This window comes from Dasypus novemcinctus, chromosome 3, assembly GCF_030445035.2.
Source record: "Dasypus novemcinctus isolate mDasNov1 chromosome 3, mDasNov1.1.hap2, whole genome shotgun sequence".
In the NCBI taxonomy this organism is placed as follows: Eukaryota; Metazoa; Chordata; class Mammalia; order Cingulata; family Dasypodidae; genus Dasypus; species Dasypus novemcinctus.
In genome coordinates this window covers 95,571,588-95,584,836 of record NC_080675.1, presented here as the reverse complement: position 1 = coordinate 95,584,836, position 13,249 = coordinate 95,571,588, and positions in this window count along the sequence as shown.

The following is a 13,249-nucleotide window of genomic DNA, read 5'->3' as shown; positions in this document are numbered from 1 at the left end:
AAAAAAGAAGATGAGCACACAACAGACAGACACAGAAAGCAGATAGTGAGAACAAAAGAACCAGGCTGAGGGAATAAATGAATGATAAAAAAAATTTTTTTTCACTGTGCTATCTAATATTACCCAACACTAATTTATACTTCTTTACTCTAACTTAGAGACCTTTCTGACTATCTGCACTCTATCCCCTTTGGCAACCATATTCTACTTGAAAAATAATATGATGAAGGTGTTACATATTACTTTCAAGACCCTCAGTTTTTTACTGCATCCCGTTCCACCCACGCTAAATCTGTCCCCACTCTGAGCCTGCAAATTACTGTCATGTGAATCATCTGAAAGCATCATTTTTATTGTGACTCCTACACTAAAATCCTATAATAACTCTCTATTCCAGTCCTAAGTTTTCACTGTTTCATTCACAGCATTTCCCTGACTGAGCCCTCATTACCTACAATTTTATCCCATCTACAAGAATCCATGGCCCAGACGGGTCTTGCTAACTTCTCTCCAACATGCTGCACTGCTGTTCTCCTCCCCCATGATCCAACCATTTTTTGAATTCCAATTCAAGTCCCAATTAATCCTTTTTAAAAGATATGTGATCAGCCACATTGACTTCACTAAGTTAGTTGTTTTAGTTTTTTTTTTTTCAGTTACTTTTTTTGTTTGTTTTGCTTCTTGTTTGTTGTTTTGTTGTTTTTTCAGGAGGCAACTGGAACTCAATCTAGGACCTCCTGTAGGAAACAGGCGCTCAACTACTTGAGCCACATCTCCTTCCCTCCTTGTTTTTTTGATACTCAAAGCATTTACCTAAACATGAAGTATGTTACAAACTGAATATAATATAATTGCAGTCCTCAAGCTTAACACCCCTTCTCAAACTCATTTCATAGTGATTATATCTCCTGTAACAAGGTAATACAGTTTTATTCTATAATCCTTTTATTTATAGACTCCATTGTGTTTGGTCTCTGTGTGTATGAATCTGTTATCTAAAAGATTGATTGACAAGCTTTCTGATTTAGAATATCAGTATACACATTTCTCTCTTTATCCCAAAAGCATTTGGCAGCACGTAAAACCATAGCGGGGAAATTTAGAGTCTAAAGGCCAGTGAATAGATTTTTTAAGATTTATTTTTTATTTATTTTTCCCCCTTCCTCCCCCCTCCAGTTTTCTACTCTGTGTCCATTCTCTGCGTGTTCTTCTGTGTCCACCTGTATTCTTGCCAGCGGCACCCGAAATCCGTGTCTCTCTTTGTTGCATCATCTTCTGCGTCAGCTCTCCGTGTGTACGGCACCATTCCTGGGCAGGCTATGCTTTTTTTGTGCTGGACGGCTCTCTTTATGGGGCTCATCCCTTGTGCATGGGGCTCCCCTATGTGGGGGACACCCCCGCATGGCACGGCACTCCTTGTGTGCACCAGCACTGGGTGTGGACCAGCTCATCACATGGGTAAGGAGGCTCTGGGTTTGACCTTTGGACTTCCCATGTGGTAGGCAGACGCCCTATCCATTGGGCCAGATCTGCTTCCCAGTGAATAGATTATTGATGAGCTGGTATCTAGAGTACAAATTCCTCAAATAAGATTTTACAAACTGCTAATGAGATTATTAATCACTTTTGTTAGATACAGTACATACTTTCATAAGGCTCCCAATGTTAATTTTTCCTTATTAATTTAATGCTTTCAGAATGGAAATATCCTATTTGTTGTTTTTTTCTGATAATATGTGAATTGCAAAATTTTGAAGTAATATAGGAAAAGTGAAAGTTTCTATGTGATCCATGTCACCAGAAATACCCATTCTCAACTACTTGGTGTATATATTTACATATTTTCTTAAGTAGATATATGAATTTATTTTTAGCTAAATATTGTCATAATATACTTATTATTCTATAATCAACTCTTCAAAATTACTCATATATAGTAAATATTTACCTATAACCATATGTAAAGATCACCTCATCCTTTCTAACAATGGTATTGTTTCACAATCTATGGATGCAAAATAATTTTCAAAAACTACACCCCTATTTTTCTGTAAACTTATAACTTCTCTGATAAAAATAAATAAATCAGGAGAAAAAAACAAGAATCCTCTAAACATGGACATTGAGGTTGTCCTGCATTTTTCAGTTTTTTTTTTTTTTAAAGATTTATTTATTTATTTAATTTCCCCCCCTCCCCTAGTTGTCTGTTCTTGGTGTCTATTTGCTGCGTCTTGTTTCTTTGTTCGCTTCTGTTGTTGTCAGCGGCATGGGAAGTGTGGGCGGCGCCATTCCTGGGCAGGCTGCTCTTTCTTTCCACGCTGGGCGGCTTTCCTCACGGGCGCACTCCTTGTGCGTGGGGCTCCCCCACGCGGGGGACACCCTTGCGTGGCACGGCACTCCCTGCACGCATCAGCACTGCGCATGGCCAGCTCCACACGGGTCAAGGAGGCCCGGGGCTTGAACCGCGGACGTCCCATATGGTAGACGGACGCCCTAACCACTGGGCCAAAGTCCGTTTCCCCATTTTTCAGTATTTTATCTCAGTAACTCTTGAATGGAAATGAAGACTCCTGCCCAGAAGTATTAAGTATTTCCACTAATGGATCCATACAGAACCTGTGTAGATATACCTATAAATGCTAAAAATTGGAACTATGTTACTATAGTGTCTCTAAACAGTGACATCCCCAAACTTTGGAGGCATGAATGCCTCTGACAATGTTAACTTTCATATCTTTTTCTTAATAACCAAAACCCTGAGTTTAAAAATTAAAAAATAATTAAAGCCATCTTGAAAAAGAACAAAATTGGATGACTCACACTTCCTGTTTCAAAACTTATTACAAAGTTATAATAATCAGAAGTGTGATACTGGCTCAAGACCAAAGGAATAGAACTGAAAGTTCAGAAATAACCCCCCACATCTATGGCCAAGTGATTTTTGGTAAGGATGCCAAGTCTACTCAATGAGTAAAGAATAATATCTGGACATTATAGATCCCCCCAGGGCCCACTGGATGGAACGTGGGAGAGTGTGGGCTATGATGTGGACCATTGACTATGGGGTGCAGTGATGCTCAGAGATGTACTTACCAGGTGCAATGGATGTGTCACGATGATGGGAGCGAGTGTTGCTGTGGGGGGAGTGGGGGTGGGGGCGGTGGGGTTAAATGGGACCTCATATTTTTTGAATGTAATTTTTAAAAATAAATAAATAATTTAAAAAAAAAAGAATAATATCTTCAACAAATGGTGCTAGGAAAACTGGATAAATACATGCAAAGAAATTAAAGTGGACCCTTCCTCCATATCATATACAAAAATTAATAAAAAATGCATCAAAGTTCTAAATATAAGAACTAAAACTGTAAAACTCTTAGAAGAAAACATAGAAGAACATCATCAGGACCTTGTAGTAGGCAATGAATTTCCAGACTACAACAAAAGCACGAGCAAGAACAGAAAAAATAGATCAATGGGACTTCATCAAATGAAAAACTTTTGTGCTTTAAGGACATTAACAAGAAAATGATAAGACCATCTATAGGGAAGTGGATGTGGCGCAAGCAATTGGGCTTCCACCTACCACATGGGAGGTCCCAGGTTCAGGTTCCAGGGCCTCCTGGAGAAGAAGAGCTGGTGTGACAGGCAGGCATGGTGAGCTGATAAACAGGACAACACAATAAAGAGACACAAAGGGAAGCAGATTTGGCTCAATTGATAGAGTGTCTGCCTACCTTATGGGAAGTCCAGGGTTCCAACCCAGGGCCTCCTGACCTGTGTGGTGAGCTAACCCACATGTAGCATGGCAAGGAGTGCCATGCCATGCAGGGGTGTCCCCCGTGTAAGGGAACCCTACGCGCAAGGAGTGTGCCCCACAGGGAGAGCCATCCCATGCAAAAAAGTGCAGAGAAGTGGTGCCACACACACAAAGAGCTGACACAGCAAGATGACACAATAAAAAGAGACACAGTTTCCTGGTGTTGCTGACAAGAATGCAAGCAGACACAGAACACACAGCGAATGGACACAGAGAACAGACAACGGGGTGGGGGGAGGGAAAAGAAAATCTTAAAAAATAAATAAATAAAGAGACACAAAGAGGAAAGACAATGAGAGACACAATAAACCAGCTGAGGTGGCTCAAGTGGTTGAGTGCCTCCCTTCTACATGGGAGGTCCCAGTTTCCATTTCCCATGCTTCCTGAAGAGAAGATGAGCAGACATAGAGAGCACACAGCAAATTGACACAGAGAGTAGACAGCGACCTCAAACAACAATCTATAGAATGGAGAAAATATTTGGAAACCATATATTTCATAAGGATTTGTATCCAGAATATATAAAGAACTGCTGAAACTCAACAACAAAAAGATAAACAACCCAATTATAAAAATGGGCAAAGGACTTGAATGAATATTTCTACAAAACAGAATATAATGAATATGACAAGGATTGGTAGAAATAGGAACACTTGTTCATCGATGGTGGGAGTCTAAAATGGTGCAGTTACTATGGAAAACACTTTGCTGGTTTCCTTAGAAAGTTAAGTATGGAATTACCTATGACCTGGTAATTCCACTTCTAGGTATATACCTAAAAAATTGAAAGCTGGGACCCAAATTTTTACACCATTGTTCATAATGGCACTATTCAAAATAGCCAAAAGGCGGAAGGAAGTAACTCCAGTATCCATCAATCAATGAATAAACAAAATGTGGTATATACATGCAATGGAATCTTATTCAGTTGTTAAGTAAAATTAAATTCTGATGCATGAAACTTAAAGACATCATGTTGAGTGAAATAAGCTGTACACTGAAGGACAAAACTTATCTCATGTACATGAAATGAATAGAATATGCAAATTCATAGGCAGATATTAGAATACAGGTTACCAGGAGAAAGGATCCAGGTGGGGAATGGGGAAGTAAAGCTTAACTGGTACAGAGTTTCGGTTCAAGGGGATGGAAAATTTGGGATAATGGTGTGGGTGGTAGCACAATCTTGTGAATGTAATTAACACCACTGAATTGTATATTTGAAAGTGGTTAAAATGAGAAATGTCATTTTTTTAAAATCCCATGGAACCATGCAATACCAAGAGTGAACCCTAATGTAAGCTATGGACTTTAGTGATATTACAATAAAAATGTTTCAACAGCTGTAACAAAGTTATCATACTATTGAAAATTGTGAATAACAGGGAAAACAATGTGTGTGATGAGGGAATATATATGAACTCTGTACTTCTGCATGATTTTTCTGAAACTGCTTTAAAATACAGAAATAAAATTATTTTTAAAAGTTAAAAAAATAAGCAAAGAAGCAAAAAATCTTTATCCAAAAAAGAAGAGTGTGAGATATAAAAGGAATTCTGATCATAACACCAATAAGTGGTTTTGAGGTCAAGCAGTATTTGATTTTAAGTATTACTGACCACTTTCATATCAACAATAAAAAATAATAGATAACTTTTATTGAGCAGATACTATGTGTCAAGCCCTTTTCTAAGTGTATTACATGATTAACTTATTTGGTACTTTTATTATCCCCATTTTTAAAATGAGGAAATTAAGCATAGAGAGATTAAGTAATTTGCCTAAGGTTGCACAGCTAGTTTGTGATGAAACTGAGATTCTAATGCTAGGAGGTCTGGTTTTAGAGCGTATCTATCTAACCACTACGCTGTAGTTAGAAGGTATTCCAGGATAGGAAAATTCTACCCATTCATTCAATCAACAAATATTTATTAAGTACATGCTATGTAATAAACATTGTGCAAAGTGCTATGTCAGGCCACAAGGCCATAGAAGTAAACAAAATGGACTTGGTCCCTGCCCTTTAGAACAGAGTTAAATACTAAATGAAGAGTCGCTGCACTAATTGTAGTAAATTAAGTTAAGAGCAACTAAAGGAAAATAAATGGTGCAATGAGACAGTTCAAGGAGATCGGGTGAAAGTGACTTTATTAAAATTAGACTTCCTATTTCTTTTGTATTTCCTCAACTTCTTTTTTCCCTTCCTGTTAAAAGTTTTTCTCAACTTGTCTTTGTTTCCTCATTGCTCCTCTGCTCCAATTTTCATCTCAGCAACGTCTTAAACCTGGTTCCTTGTTTGTAGGTTAAGCCCTCTTTAACAAATATGCCATCTGTTCTCCTTACGGTTCTGAAGCCCAGGATTCTATCCTCTAATTTTTCATTAGGCTAATCATTGTACAGCATTGTACAGCTTACAAAGTGTTTTTCAGTTAACATGTCTTACATTTCATTTTTAGTGCTTACTTTAGTTTTATGGTAAAGACTGACCATTTGGCAAGCATGTAAAAGTTATGCAAATACTACATGTACAGTCTGGCCCAGATTCTTTCAATTATGACGTTCCATTGCATATCATAATTATCTGTCACATGACTAACCATTATCAAATTTATTCTGGCGCTTTTTTCTTTTTTTTTTTTTTGGTACCAGGGTGGGGGGTATTGAACCTGGGACCTCATTTGCGGGAAGCCAGTGCTCAACCACTGAGCCATGCCTGCTCCCCTCAGTTGATTTTTCCCTTTGTTTGCTTATTGTTTTGTATTGTTTTTCCTTTTTAATTTATTTATTTTTTTATTTATTTGTTATTTTTGTTTTTGTTTTTAGGAGGCACCAGAACACAGACCTCTCATATGGGAAGCTGGAGCTCAACTACTTGAACCCCATCCGCTACCCTGGGTTTTTTTTTAACACATTTTTGGGGCCCTCTCCAAAAGTCTGGGAAACATTTCTAATTGAATGGCTCTTTTGTTACTACCTACTCGGCAAAACCCATCCCCAGAAGGAGGAGTATGATCTGATATTTTAGGTATCTGAAGATAAACTGTGTTGAAAAGAAAACAGTATTCTGTTGAGAACCCTGACAGCCATTTCCTTTTAAGGAGTGGCAAAATAGCCCAGTAGGGGTCAAAGAATGGTAAGTTTCCCGGAATGTAAAGAAATGCTGAAGTGGGGAAAGTAATATCACTAAGAAAGTTAAATCACATGGTGGCATGCATTTAAATCAGCAGAGAAAGAACAAATGGAGGGATTAAGTCCCCTCCCTTCCATCTCAGTCCTAAGATAGCAAAAGAAAGACTTAAGCTTGTGTGTCAGTTTTCCAATAATTGAATCAAGTATCGCCTTTTAAATTTAAATTTAAAGTAAATAAAAATTAGGGCATGAAAAAAGTCTGAAACTGATTTATGGTGAAGGTTGCAAATCTTTTAATTGTAAACCTGAAATGGGTATATGTAAAATACATTTCAATCAACTTGTTTTTTAAAACTGCAAATAAAATAAAAATAAAATGAAATCTTCAGTTCTTTTGTCCCACTAGTCACATTTCAAGTGCCCACTAGCCACATATGACAGCATTTTGGACAGCTTAGGTCTAGTACCTAAAACTACCTTCCCTCCTCTTCCATGCTGTTAAAAAATACTTTCTTAAATCTATTTCAAAATATTTACACTTACAACAAACACATGTGACAACCAAAATAGATAACATGCAAAAAATTAATATCAATACATAATGGACTATTAAGAGAAATACACAATGACAAATTTTTAAAGTTCAAGATAAATGGCAATCAAATAAATGAAAGTTTAAATGGCAGTAAATCAGTATTTTTTCATCTCTGAAATAGATGCTAAAAAAAAAAAAGTGTTAGCCAAGCTGAGAAGAAACGGGTACCACTAACAGGAGTGTAAACTGCCATGACCTTTCTGAAGTTTAGTTGGATAATTTGGTAATAAGTACCAAAGACCTTGAAAATAGGACATTCTCTTTCACTCAACAGCTCTATAATTAGTAATTCATCTTAAAAAATAATTATGGATATAAACCAGGATTTCTAATATAGTTAAAATGTCAAAAAATAAATAAAAATAAAAAATAAAAATAAATTCCCCTTACCAGGGAAATGGTTAAATAAGTTATGGTATGTCTATAGAATAGACTATACTATTAGGTAACCATTTAAAACTATATGGTAGAGGAATATTTAATAGCATCTTAAAAGTTCATATCTTTTTAGGAGGTACCAGGGATTGAACTCAGGACTTCGTACATGGAAAGCGGGCATTCAACCACTTGAGCCAAGTCTGTTCCCTCATCATACATTGTTGATTAAATAGTAAAAAAGTATTTTTAAAAATTAATTAGCCAATTTTATTTTATTTTTGTCTTTATTTATTTTTTTAATGTTACATTAAAAAAATATGAGGTCCCCATATACCCCCCACCCCCCTCACCCCACTCCTCACCCCATAACAACAACCTCCTCCATCATCATGAGCCAATTTTATTTTTAAAATCACATATGCTTCTATGCATACACATCCCAAAATGATATCAGTAGTTATCTCTGGGTGGTAGGATTACAAATACATTTCACTTTCTTTTTTGTATTTCTGTATTTCAGTACATGAATACATATTACCCTTGTAATCAGAAATATATTATAAAATAATATCTCCAACTCCTTTGTAACTGAAATTCCTTTAAGGAAGAACATGGCCACATCTAGAAGTATATTAAGTCTAGTGAAAAAACATTGAGTGGTCTAATTTTGCTCTAAGATGTAATAAGAATTATCAGGCGGAAGGCCAAAAGGTAACTGGTTGCCTGAAAGGGGTTGGAGGAGAATTTAACTTGAATATAATAAAAGTGTAAAAATCATAGTTTCAAAAACAAGAGAGCAAGGTCACCAAACACAATCTTAGCCTACTTCAAAGTTTTCCCCAGTGGAGTTAATGCATAATGGATACAGAGTTTCTATTGGGGGTAATGGAAGGGTTTTGGTAAAGGATGGTGGGGATGGCAGCACAACTTTGGGATTGTATTTAATATCACTGAATTGTACACTTGAAAGTAGTTCAAATGTTATGTTGTATATATTATCACATTTTCTTTTTTAATTTGCCCAGCACTATTTGTGGTTAGAGCATAAAAAAAAAAAGAGAGAAGGTCCAAGGTTCCCATAAAGTAGCTTGGGCAAATAGAAATCTTAGGTGCAGTAAAAGGCCAATTTTTATCATCTGGCACTTAAACCTAGGAAAATATTATGTTGAATTTTCCTATCTTCACTGGGAAATATGTGTGTTCTGGATTTACTTTCTAACTTTCCATTCCATTTCGTTTTACTTCATTTCATGGAAGATAATAAGTCATATGGGGCCCAATAAGCCATGTGCTCATTCTCCTGGGAATTCATGCACTTTATGGCAATAACCAGAATGAGAGCTTTCCCAGTGCACACACTTAGATGACTTTAAATAATAACTAAGACCATATTCCATTTAATAGATAATATAAATGCAGTGACAGGCCATATAGAATTATTTTTATTTAAAATATATATATATTTTATTTTTTAAAAGATACTTAGATTATATAAATATTATGCAGAAAATATAGGGATTCCCATATGCCCCACTCTCACACCCACCCACATAAACAACATCCTTCATTAGTGTGGCACATTCAGGGCAATTTTAAACGCATCCTGGGGCACTGCCTAGAATTTTTTTAAAAAAGGTTTATTTTGTTTATTTATTTATTTATTTTTTTAAATTTTTTTATTTTTTATTGACTTTGTAATAATATTACATTAAAAATATATATGTGAGGTCCCATTCAACCCCATCCCCCCACCCCCCCCTCCCCCCCCCCCAACAACACTCGTTCCCATCATCATGACACATCCATTGGATTTGGTAAGTACATCTTTGGGCACCTCTGCACCTCATATACATTGGTTCACATCATAGCCCATACTCTCCTCCATTCCATCCAGTGGGCCCTGTGAGGATTTACAATGTCCGGTGATTGCCTCTGAAGTACCATCCAGGGCAGCTCCATGTCCCAAAGACGCCTCCACCTCTCATCTCTTCCTGCCTTTCCCCATACCCTTTGTCCACTATGTCCACTTTTCCCATTCCAATGCCACCTCTTCTATGTGGACATTGGATTGGTTGTGTCCATTGCACCTCTATGTCAAGAGGAGGGTCAGATTCCACCTGGATGCTGGATGCAATCCTCCCATTTTCAGTTGTAATCACTCTAGGCTCCATGGTGTGGTGGTTGTCCTTCTTCAACTCCATCTTAGCTGAGTGTGGTAAGTCCAATAAATCAGATTGTAGGTGCTGGAGTCTGTTGAGGCTCAGGATCTGGCTATCACATTGTCAGTCCAGAGATTCAAATCCCCTAAATATATCTTAAACCCCAACATTAACTGCACCTCCAGCACATTGGCATGATTGTTTATTTATTTCTACCCCTCTTCCTCGTTGTCATTTGCTCTCTGTTCATCTTCTTTTTAGGAGGCACTGGGAACCAAACCTAGGAACTCCCATGTGGGAAGGAGGCACCCAATCACTTGAGCCACCTCCATTCCCTGCTTATTGTGTCTCTCATTGTGTTTCACTACTTTGTCTCTGTGTTACATCATTTTGCTGCATCATCCTGCCACCAGCCCATTGTGTCAGCTTGTTGTCCTGCTCATCTTCTTTAGGGGACACCAGGAGTTGAACCAGGGATCTCCCATGTGGTAGGCCAGTGCCCAACTACTGTTTTCCTTCAAGGAGAGATTTCAAGAACATTTTCCCAACACCAACAAATTTCTATTAACATCAAATCAAACAAATGTGTTCTTTGCTTTCGTTTCATTTGAGAATTTGGTATGTTAAGTAATGTTTTAACTGGCCAACTCCAAACGCAACATGCATAGGGGGAAAGTACGGCCTTCAGGCTCTGATCTACAAAGAGTTAATATCTTATGAGCTAAATAGAACTGGATTAGCCTTTAGGAAGCCAGAAAGACAAGAGGATTGGAACATTGGAGTAAAGAATAAGAGGACATCTCTGAAGAAAGCAAGAACTGTAAGTTTATATCTAATACATATTAATAGTCTCCCATTTCTTTCCGGTGGAGTGTTTTTGCAAGGAGTAATATGTTTATTCATTTCATACTTTACCACCAGTCTCCCAGGCATCCTGGCACAAAATCACAAAGTCATCTTTGATCCCCCCACCTATCTTAACTGTATCCCACAGCAACCAGTTACCAAGTGTTTTGACTGTCTTTCTTGGGTGTCTATCTTCTTGATCCATCCCACTCTTCCAATTATTTGCCTCCATCCTTCCTAGCTCAGGACCCCTTGCCTGAACTACAGCAATATCCTCCTAACACCACTCTCTCATCTGATCTAACTTCATACCTTATTAATCTTCCTAAATTTCTAACTCTATTGCTTATATACTTTAAAATGTATAATTCCTGACTGTTGTCTGAAAAGTGAATAAAACTCCTCTTACATACAAGGCCTTCTAAAATATGGTTCCTTTCAACTGAAATTTCCACGACTCCTTCTCAAATGCTTCACACTTACCTGCTACTGTCCAAAGTCACCCTTCTCTTTGCCCACCCCTAACTATTCATTCTGTCCTCTCTGTGTAGAATAGTCTGTTTCTCCACTTGCCAAAATCCTTCCCAATCTCCAACAACCCATCGTCCTCTAAACTGGTCCCATTCCTTCAAGTAAATGTGAATCTCATCCTTCCTCTACATTCCCACCTCACTTCATTCTTCCCTAATTGGCTGTTTATATTTTACCTTAGAGTTAAGTGTGGTTTTCTCATTTTCCCTCTCAGCTTTTTACTTCTTAAGAACAAGGACTTTAATTTCCTTCTCCTCATAGCAACTGCACATAAAGAGCACAGATTAATAGTTACCAAACTAAATTCAATGCAAATCCCAGGTTTCTATCATCTGTTCTAAGCATTCACACAACTGGTAATTCTGTTACTCTTACTTTTCTTCACAGCTTCTCTTTATCTCTGTTCCAGGTTTCTTTTGCAATTCTTTCTTTTCAGTTGCTTCTACCTTCTTTCATAAGATCAGCTCCTCTTGAGTTCCTTCACTGTAAAACCATTTTTCCAAGGTTTTATTCCCAATTTGCTGTTTCCTCCCTAGATGTTTACCTTAGAGAAGCCCAACTGCAGCCCACCCCCACTTGCAGGGACTTGAGGACCTATTGAAGATAATTCCTTATACAGTGGGAAAACTTGAATTTCCAGCCCATATTAATTTTGAAATTGTTAAAACCCCACTTCTATATTTTGTCACACAGGCTTACTTAATCCATGAATTTCTAAAGAATAGGAATATCTTTGCAACATCATTTCCTAAATTTTACTTTCCTAAGGTCAAGAAAGTCTCATTCTCCACCTGATTTTGAGATTTTTTACAACAATATCTTCTTCCTCCTCTCTCATACTCAAATTAGTGACATCTTTATTGTTCTCATCTCACTGTGTTCTTGAGGGGAAAATTAATACGAAGCTTTATAAAATAATTAAAGGCACCTTTAAAAAAGGAAAACCAGTTCTGCCACAATCTAAAGTCATAAGACCATGCCCACCAAAAGTTATTGTACATATGCATATATTGGGCACTGAGTTAACCACTAGATATAGGAAGGTATCCTCAGAAGATCTTGTAGGGAGTGGGTGTGGCTCAGTTGTTGGAGTGCCTGCTTCCTAGGTACAAGGTCCTGCGTTCAATTCCTGGTACCTCCTTTAAAAAAAAAAGATCTTGTAGACCAGTGAAGAGACACATCTTGTGATATGCACTATAAAGAACTGACTCACATCAACCAATGCACGAGAACGTTTGTATATCTAATTAATTTACACTGATAAATACAATATAGAATTATCAATTGGCCAGAGAATTGTTCACAGAAAACAAAAACAGCTATCATGGAGCATGTACTAACTGCCAAAAATTATGCTAAATATTTTTTAGGCATAATCTCAATTGATTCACCAGAACCATAGGAGTGAATTTTTTATCCCTATTTTTACAGATAATGGAACTGAGAGAAAAAGTCATTACATAACATGTTCATGGTCACACAGCAAAAGAAGGATGTGAATCCATTTCTTTCTTAATTCTAGGTCCTTGATAACAAACACTATTTGCAGTTCATCCACTCTAAATTTAATCAGAGATGAGTATAAAAAAGTATTAAGGAGACCTGGTTGTATAATTTTGGTTGCCGGTATTATCAAGCTGGCTTTAGGCAACTATCACTACCAAAGGATTATTGTTCACCCACATTCATCTATGTTTGCTCCAGGGCACTGTAATTCTGAATATCACTGCAAGGCAATTCTTATCCTTAAAGCAACTGATAAACTCTTTTTATATCTATTTTGCAAGGCTT